The sequence below is a fragment of the Psammomys obesus genome, unplaced genomic scaffold, assembly GCF_907164565.1.
Source record: "Psammomys obesus unplaced genomic scaffold, mPsaObe1.curated_primary_1811, whole genome shotgun sequence".
In the NCBI taxonomy this organism is placed as follows: Eukaryota; Metazoa; Chordata; class Mammalia; order Rodentia; family Muridae; genus Psammomys; species Psammomys obesus.
The window spans coordinates 11,649,846-11,658,884 of NW_026591598.1; positions in this window are offsets into that span (position 1 = coordinate 11,649,846).

Below are 9,039 nucleotides of genomic sequence, written 5' to 3' on the forward strand. Positions count from 1 at the left end.
GCCGCCGCTGCTGGGTCCACCCACCTTCGTGGGGCCCTCAGAGAACCCCAAGGTGTGCAGAATTACTTTCCAGCTCCAACCCTGCCTGTGTGTGTGCACCAGCGAGCACGCAAGTCACCTCCCCGATGCCTTCCACATGGAGGGGGAAAGAAACTCTGAAGACGCGATGGCCTGCTCGAGGACAGGCTGCCGGCTGGTGGCTGAGTCTGGACGGAAAGGAACAGGCTCAACCATCCATCAGAAAGCCCTTGGAAAAGCTTGGTACACGCCAATCCCCATATCTAGGGTTTTAATCATCCTGGCTCTGCCCACTTTCTCTCCCCAAGGCAGAAATAGCCCTGCTGTTTTTCTTCCCAACGTTGGCCAACGCCAACGGCTCTGCCTCCGATTCTATCTATTTGAGAGTACCATCGGAGATGGAAGGGGTCCGTGGTGGGAGGGGGCAAGGTCGTGGAGAGGGGGGCGGGAAGGCAGCTCTGAACCCCATTGAGAAGGACTGCAAAGCGGAGCCCCGGGTTTCAGAGGATCTGCCAAAGGTGTGGCCAGCGCCCAGAAGAGGCGTCTAGCTGGGGGTGGGGGAGCCTCAGTCCCTCCCTCCCTCCCCCTCTCCTTCTCTAAGTGTCTACAGGTGCCTTTTGATTAAGTGACCCGGACTCTGCTCTCAACAGCGAGTCTCCAGAGAGGCAGCTTCCGGAGAGAGAGAGGAAGGGAGGGAGGGTGAGGGGAGTTAGATTTAGAGAAGGGGGACAACTCACGGGTAGGAAAGAGATGCTCACTGAACTGGGGTAGCTCCCAGAGAAGGAGAGACACCCTTGGGGAGAGGAAGAGGAAGGGCGGCTCAGCTCGGTGCGTTCAGGGCTGCTGGTTATCGATGCGTACCTAGGGACGTGGCGGTCTCGGGTGGTGTGTGGGGAGAACAGCGCAGAAAGGGAAGCCCAGGCTTGGGAACTCAGAGTAAGAGTGGTTCACTGAGAAAGAGGGAGGCTCAGGAACTGTCAGGTTGTCTCCAGCAGGAAAGAACACCCTCCCTCCCTCCCTTCCTCCCTCCCTCCCTCATGGTGGCATCCTAAGTGTGGGTCTGTTTTGAGACCAACTTTGGGTCTCTTAGTACAAAAGCGCCCCACCCAGAGAAGCTGGGCTGCTGTTTCATGAATCAGAGAAATACCTGCCCCCAACTCCCCAGTTAATGGAGGTGGGGGACGCCCCCTGTCCCAACCCCTCATTTCCTTAGTGGCACCAGCCAGTAATTCCAGCATTTCTAAGGTGGAGGCAGGAGGATCAGGAGTTCAAGAACAGCCTGAGCTACATAAAACCCCGGCTAGAAAAACCAGGAATGCTGGCCCTTGCCCATCCTCCCAGCACTAGGCAGGCAGAGGCAGGAGAATATCTGTGAGTTCTAAGGCCAGCCTGGTCTACATAGTGAACTCCAGGACAGTCAGGACAAAATTGAAAAACCCTGTTTTTTGTTTGTTTGTTTGTTTGTTTTCAAGACAGGGTTTCTCTGTGTAGCCTTGGCTGGCCTGGACTCACTTTGTAGACCAGGCTGGCCTGGAACTCAAAGAGATCTGCCTGCCTCTGCCTCCCTGAGTGCTGGAATTACTGTGCCACTGCGCCCAGCTACACATACATAGTTTAAATGAACATTTCCCAACTTAGTCTGACAATACTACCCCAAAGGCCCTAGACTAGAAAAAATCCCAGTACCGAGCTTGAGAAGCCACCATTGGAGCGGTTGGTCTGGTAATCCAAGAAACTCCCAAAACATTTTAGCCTGTGGCCATTGCCTTGGTGGCTTCCCAAGGGGCCGAAGGTAAGTCTCTATGGCTGAAGACAGTATGCACTCTGAACACAGGACCCAAAGTATCCCAAGCTAGATCTGACCTGAAATTCTCTTCTCTAAAGACTAGCTTTTTAAGAAAAAGAATGAGAGTGGGTCAGGCAGTGGTGGTATACATCTTTAATCCCAGCACTAGGCAGGCAAAGGCAGGTGGATCTCTGAGTTCTAGGCCACTCTGGTCTACAGAGTGAATTCCAGGACAGCCAGAGCTACACAGAGAAACCCTATCTTGGAAAAAAAAAAAGGGGGGGGGAACAGGACAGAACCCCACACATTGGTCAGATCCAGAGAACCTGTCATATCTGGTGTCAAAACCTCCACACACTTCCTTTCAGAGACCTTGGCCATTGGTTTCTCTAAGAGGGGAATATGATCAGAGCATATTTACTAGGGGCTGGAAGTGTCCTGTGGTCCATCACGTGACAGGATGAGAGAGCAAGGCCATCCTCAGACACAGCAAATGCCAGGCCAGACCACACAAAACTCTATCTCAGAATGCAAACAGCGAGCTAGCTAAGTTAATAAGCGTTTGCTGGACGCATTGGTGTTCTCTGGTCTCCTGGAGGCAGCAGGCTTTTCTTCCTAATAGGAAACGGAAGCCCTCAAAGCCATCTAATTGAGTTGGATGCAGTGGCTGACAGCTGAAATCGCAATGTTCAGGAGGTTTAGGTAATAGGAATGCCAGGGGTCAGAGGCCAGTCTGGGCAACATACGGAGTTCCAGGCCAGTCTGATCGGTCCTGTCTCACAAAGATGAAGAGCTGGGCCAGCCAGATGGCTGGCCAGCTAAAAGTACATGCAGCACTCCCGGAAACTCCCTGTGTGCCTCACTCATGCTCACACGCACAGACACGCACAGACACGCAACAATAATAAATAACAACTTTTTAAAAGTTCAAAACTTTTTTTTTTGTTTTTTAAAGACAGGATCTTACTTTTTAACCTTGGCTAGCCTGGAACTGACTATGTAGACCAGGCTGGCCTTGAAAACTTACAGAGATCTGGCTGCCTCTGCCTCTGCCTCCCAAGTGCTTGGGATTAAAGGCGTTTACCATCACATCAGGAATTCAATATTTTATTCCTATCCTATAAGGTATTTTATACATGTGTAATATATATGTGTGTGTGTGTAATATATATATATATATATATATATATATATATGTACTTTTTTTTCATTATTGATGGAGTCTCCCTTCTATACTAGTTTTTCTTATCGCTGGGATCCTTTAACATTTAGTAGAATGTTTGGGTCTTAAAGCACTCACGTGTGTGTGTGTGTGTGTGTGTGTGTGTGTGTGTGTGTGTGTGTGTACACGCGCATGTGTACACATGCTGCTGTCTTCATTTGCAGGTCAGAGGTCAGCTTGTGGGAGCTGGTACTCTCCTTCCACCTTGTGGATCTCAGAGATTTAGCTCTGGTCCTCAGGCTTGCACAGCAAGTGCTTTCAACTCTGTGCCACTTTGCTGGACTGTTTTTGTCTTATTGATGTGGGGCCTCATGTAGCCCAGGCTGCTTTTAAATATACTGGGCACCTGAGGCTGGCCTTGAACTCCTGACCTGCATGCTTCTACTTTCCTAGTGGTGAAGTGACCATATTTGCCACCATGCCCAGCTGGGAAATGCATTGGGGGGGGGGGGGGGCGCTATTATGATCATTACATTTTCTCTGATCTTTATATGAAAATAGAGAAAATAATAAAATTAAAAAACAAAAAAAGATTGGAGATATCAGTTGGTGGAATGCTTGCTTGGTATGCCTAAGGCCCTGGTTTCAACCCCCTGCACCACAAAAACTGGGCGTGAGGGCAGGTGGCCCATGCTTGTAATCTAGCACTCAGGAGGCAGGAGGGTCACAAGTTCAAGGTCATCCTGGGCCGCTTAGAGTTGACTCTGTCTCAAAACAATATTATCTCACAACAACAACAAAGAATTATTAGAAAGAGAGAGAAAGGGGACATGGGAGCAGGGAGCTTGGGTTTGGATAGAGTTCAGCCCTTCCCTAGGTCTGCGAAGCCGAGAATGGCACCTGTCTGAGGAGAGGAAGTACCTGTGGCACAAAGACACGAAGATTCGTGCAAGATCTTATAGCTGTCCCCGTCTACCTGCCTCGAAGCCTGCGGTCTGAGTCCAAGACACTGGAAGCAAAAAGAGACCACCAGACCAGCCTCCAGAGTCCTACCCAGCATGGACCAGCCCCTCTCAGAAGGACATCAGCTGAGCATGGGGCAGGACAAAGGTCAAGGCCTGAGGAATCAGCTTCTCTCCAGGCCCCAGCACCAGCCCTCCCCTCCCCTCCCCTCCCCTCTTCGCATCTTCCTGGCAAGCTGGCCTGACACCCTCCAGGATGCGAAGGCACTTTAATAATTTAGCAGATGCAGACAAAGATAGCAGTTCTGAAAATAAGGCAGCCGGGGCCCCAGCCTCCTGCTCCCCTTTCCTGCAGGCATCGGTGAGGTAGCTCAGGTTGCCCTGTACAACTGTCAGCACCCCTCAGCCTACCAGTGAATACCTCATCCTTCTTCCCCTCCTTCTCCCCAGTCTCATATGAAGAGCCTTGGAATCCACCAAGGCTCAAAGCAGTCCTGCCTTCGGTTTCATTCACAGTGGCTCTAGCATAGCCCTGCTCTCTGGGCCTCTGCACTGGTAATATGAGGCCTCAGGTTCCTGAATGTCGGAGGGTGGGGGGTGGTGCTTGGACAGGAGACTGGATGTCTTCTCCAGCAAGCCACAAGTTCACTGCCAATGTCCCCTAGCCCACAGCCTGCAATCTGCCTGCTGAGGCATCCAGAGCGCTCGCTCAGGCTTTCTTTGTTGTTAATGTCTTCTGTGATGAAAATTTTGCCCTACTTATTTTTCCTCGGAATAAAAGGCTGTGCCTGCTCACGATAGAGACAGCGGGTGCCACATGCTTTAGATAGCCTGTCACACTGCTGACAGGTAGAAACTGTGCTCCTTCACAGGCACTTCTCAACCCTGAGATTAGGATCCCAGGGTTCTTTGGGTTTTGGTTTTTGTTTTCCTTTCTTTCTTTCCAGGGAGGGCATTGGTTTTTGCTTTTGTTTTTTAGTTGCCTTTTTGTTTTGCAGTACTGGGCATCAAACTCAGACCTTCCACTTGCTAGGCAGGTACTCCACCACTGAGCCACGCTCCCCAGGCAGAGCTCCAGTTTTCACATCACTAGAACAGCCTGGTGTGGAAGGATAAACAGGACAAAAGGGGCGACAAAATGCCTCCTCTCATGTATTCATTCAACAACCCAATTAAGCACACCCCTATATAAACAGCCACTGTGTGATGCTAGGAGATCCCTGTCTCAGAAGTAAACAAAAAACAAATCCTAGGGAATGTACCTTAAAAGGAAAATGCAGTATCTGGTGCTCTCCTGCTCTGCCAGAATGGCTCCCAGAGACACTGTTGCTCGTGGCTTTTGATAGGTGAAAAAAGAGAAAGATAGAGGGGGGCCGTCAGTGTCGCACAAAAAGTGTTGAAACCAGCCCCGGGTCATCTAGTTCTAGTTCTAGTTCTAGGGTGCCTCCCAGGAAATCATGGGCACACTAGTGACTTGATAGAAAAGGGAGTCAGCGAGGGCTTCCTGAGACCTGGGAGGTGATGATGGGCAAATAGACTTGAGGAACTGGGGAGAGAAATTTCTCACCAAAACTAATAGCGAGTGCAAAGACCCTGGGGCAGAAAGGTCAGTGTGCTTCTTTGTGAGCCTGCAGGAACACAGGAAGCTGAGGGAGGGTGGGAGGAGCAGGGGGCAGGTCACAGTGGGGGGTTGGGGGGAATGGGACTGAGCTCTGAGATGGAGCCTAAACTTTGGCCTGGAGGAAGATTTCAGGTGTTTCTCTGTTCAGGCAGAGCCTACAGGTTGGGGATCCATGTGATTTAATTCATTTCCGAAAGATGAGGCTTTTGCTAGGTAGAGTGGAGAGACTGGCCTGAAAGGGGGTGAGGGAGGGCTTCCAGGGCTGAGTTAGGAGATTAAGTTAGTAATCCACGGCAAAGAGGACAGTGCCAGGCCTAATGGCTAGGGGAGGAAGGGGATGGGTGAGGGTTCAATTTGAAAAGGAGAGGACTTGAAAATGGATTAGGGGGGCGGGGGTGCCCACAAAACAGCAGATGGATTATGGTGTTCCTGGCAGAGAGGAGAACAGGGGGAGAAGCAGGTTTGGTAGAGAAGCCAAGGTCAAGGATTTATGTTAGGGCTGATGAGATGGTTCTACAGGTAAAACGCTTGCTATGAAAGCTTTATGCTCTGAGTTCAGTCCCCGGAACCCGTGGGAAGGAAAGAACCAAAGCTGCTCTGCAATTGACCTCTGACCTTCACACGCAGATTGCAGCACAGAGCTTGCCGGAGGCGTGAGGACGTCGTGGCTCACACTGTCCTTGTTACGAGGAGCCCACCAGAGCCCACCAGAGACAATCGCTCCGACACAGTGTATAGTCGACTGAAAGCCTTTATTCCAGCTGGCCGGGACTACACCCAAGTGTTCGGGGAACTTAGTGTGGCCCAGAGTGACCAGAAAACAGGGTTTTAAAAGGCAGAAACCACAGCTCTGGCATCTTGCTGGACAGCGGACAGCGGCAAGGGTGCCTCTCAGAGCACGCAGTTTGAAAGAAGCAATTTTAGCAGAAGGCGGATAAGCGGTTAGCTGGAGAAGGTCCTACAAACAGGCAGTCTAACAGCAGCTCCGATAGGTTACCATGACCTTTGATTCCTAGGATAGAGTTGGGTAATTTTTCCATGGGATTCTCCACCAAGGACATCAAATTCTGGTTAAACCTAAAATGGCTTCAGCAAGAATACAAGATGAAAAAACAAAAACAAAAAACCACAAATGTCTACACTGTCTTGCCCATCACTGAGATAGAGGAAGGCAGGAAGATTTCACATCCAAAGAGAGCCCAGGTTACAGGTTGAGCTCAGGTCAGGCAAAATTGCTTGAGTCACTGGACAGCAGGAAATAAGTATCTGACTTCCAAAATTGTTCTCATTATGGATCTTTTTGTTTGTTTGGTCGGTTTGGTTTGGTTTTGGTTTTGGTTTTGGTTTTGGTTTTTCGAGACAGGGTTTTTCGAGACAGGGTTTTTCTGTGTAGCATTGGCTGTCCTGGACTCACCTTATAGCCCAGGTTGGCCTCGAACTCACAGAGCTCTGCCTGCCTCTGCCTCCCTGAGTGCTGGGGTTACAGGTGTGCACCACCCAGGTCAGCTTCATTATGGATCATTCTAACCTGGAAAGACAAAACCCAACAAAAGAAATGAGGCAGTGTGGGCCGGTGAGTGGGCTTCTCTAACACTTGACACAAAAGCCTGACGACTAGAGTTTGACACGCCCCACACATACAAGAAAAAAAAATGGAAAAAGAGAACTGACTCCACAAATTTGTCCCTTGACCTCTACATAAGTGCCAGGGTACTCACTCCAAACACACAATAATAAACATATATTTTAACTTGGGCTTTTGAGACAAGGTTTCTCTATGTAGCCCTGGCCGTCCTGGAACTTGCTCTGTAGGCCAAGATGGCCTTGAACTGCCTTCCTCTGTGCTGGGATTAAATACGTGTATCTGCCTGGCGAATAGATGGGCAGCCACAGTAGCTCACATCTATAATCCAGACATTTGGGAAGATGAGGCAGAAGGATTGCCATGAGTTTGAAGATTTCCAGCCCACCCTGAGCTACAGCGTGGGAGTCTGTCTCAAAAAAAAAATAATAATAATAATAAAGAAAGGAAGGAAGGAAGAGTGAGAGAGAGGGAGTTAGAGAGAGTGCAAAGAAGGAAAGTACATTTCCAGCTAGGCTCTGCCCACAGGATAGAGACACCTGTAGGAAGACCCTGGAGCACCCTTGTTAAAATTCTAGATAAGCAGGTGAGCAGGCAGGTGTACGGATTGGGCGGGGCCACTGAGATGGCTCAGTGAACAAAGGCCATTGCCTCCCACCAAGCCTGACTTCCTGAGTTTAATCTCCGGAGCCCACAAAGTAGAAGAAAAGAACTGAGTCCAGAACTGAGTCCACTATCCGCACCATTGTACTGCACATCCCCAAGGACAGATAGACAGGCAGACAGACAGACAGATAGATGTAATTTAAAGTTTAAAAAAATTGTCTGGGATGGAGATCTAAGTTCCGTGTGGCATCAACGTGGTACTTAAAGCCACGGGACAGAATGAATGGCCTCAGGAGAAAGTGAAATGAGATAAAAGGAACTGGGGGGGTTTCCTGAGACAGTATCACAGGGAGGTCAGGTTGCTGTGCAGAAAGCAGCTCAGAGCCTAGGCAGTAGGGGCTGGGGCATGGGGGCACACATCTACAATCCCAGCAGTGAGAAATGAGGCAGGTTAGCCTATACTACATCGTGAGTTCACAGCCAGCCTGGGCTATCTGGTGAGATCAATGTCAGCCTGGCTACCAAGTGAGACCGTGTTTCAGAAACCGAAAACACAAACCAAACTTGTATGTAGTGGCAATATTGGAATTTTGTTGTGTTTTTGAAATCACAAAATATTATAAGAATGTATTTTATTTATTATAAGAATTATTTATATATAAAAATTTATTTATTTAAAGAATTTATTTATGGACTGGAGAGATGGCTCAGTAGGTAAGAGCACTGGCTGCTTTTCCAAAGGATCCAGGTTCAAGTCCCAGTACCCACATGGAAGTTTACAACTGTCTGTAATTCCAGCTCCAAAGGATCTGACACCCTCACACAGACACACATGGAAGCAAAACACAAAATGTAAGTGAAATAAAACAATTTTTAAAAATAATTTATTCATAAGAATTAATTACTATAAGAATTATTATTTATTATAAGAATCAGCAGGAAATAGTCTAACAGTAACTTTGCCCCCTTTCTGACCCCAACTTTATTCAGGGATCTCTTTCCTTTCCTCTCTATCCTTTTTTTCTCTCTCTTATCTAGTGTTAGAGGGTTGTAAAGGGGTGAAGAAAGGTGGAAGAAAGAAAAACACACAAAGTAGCAAAGACGAGCCGCAAGTGGCTAAGCAGAACAGGAAAGATTTATCTATTTATTATGTGTACAATGCTCTGTCTGCATTACAGCTGCACACCAAAAGAGGGCACCAGATTTCATTATAGATGGTTGTGAGCAACCATGTGGTTGCTAGGGATCGAACTCAGGACCTCCGGAAGAGCAGGCAGTGCTCTTAACCTGTGAGCCATCTCC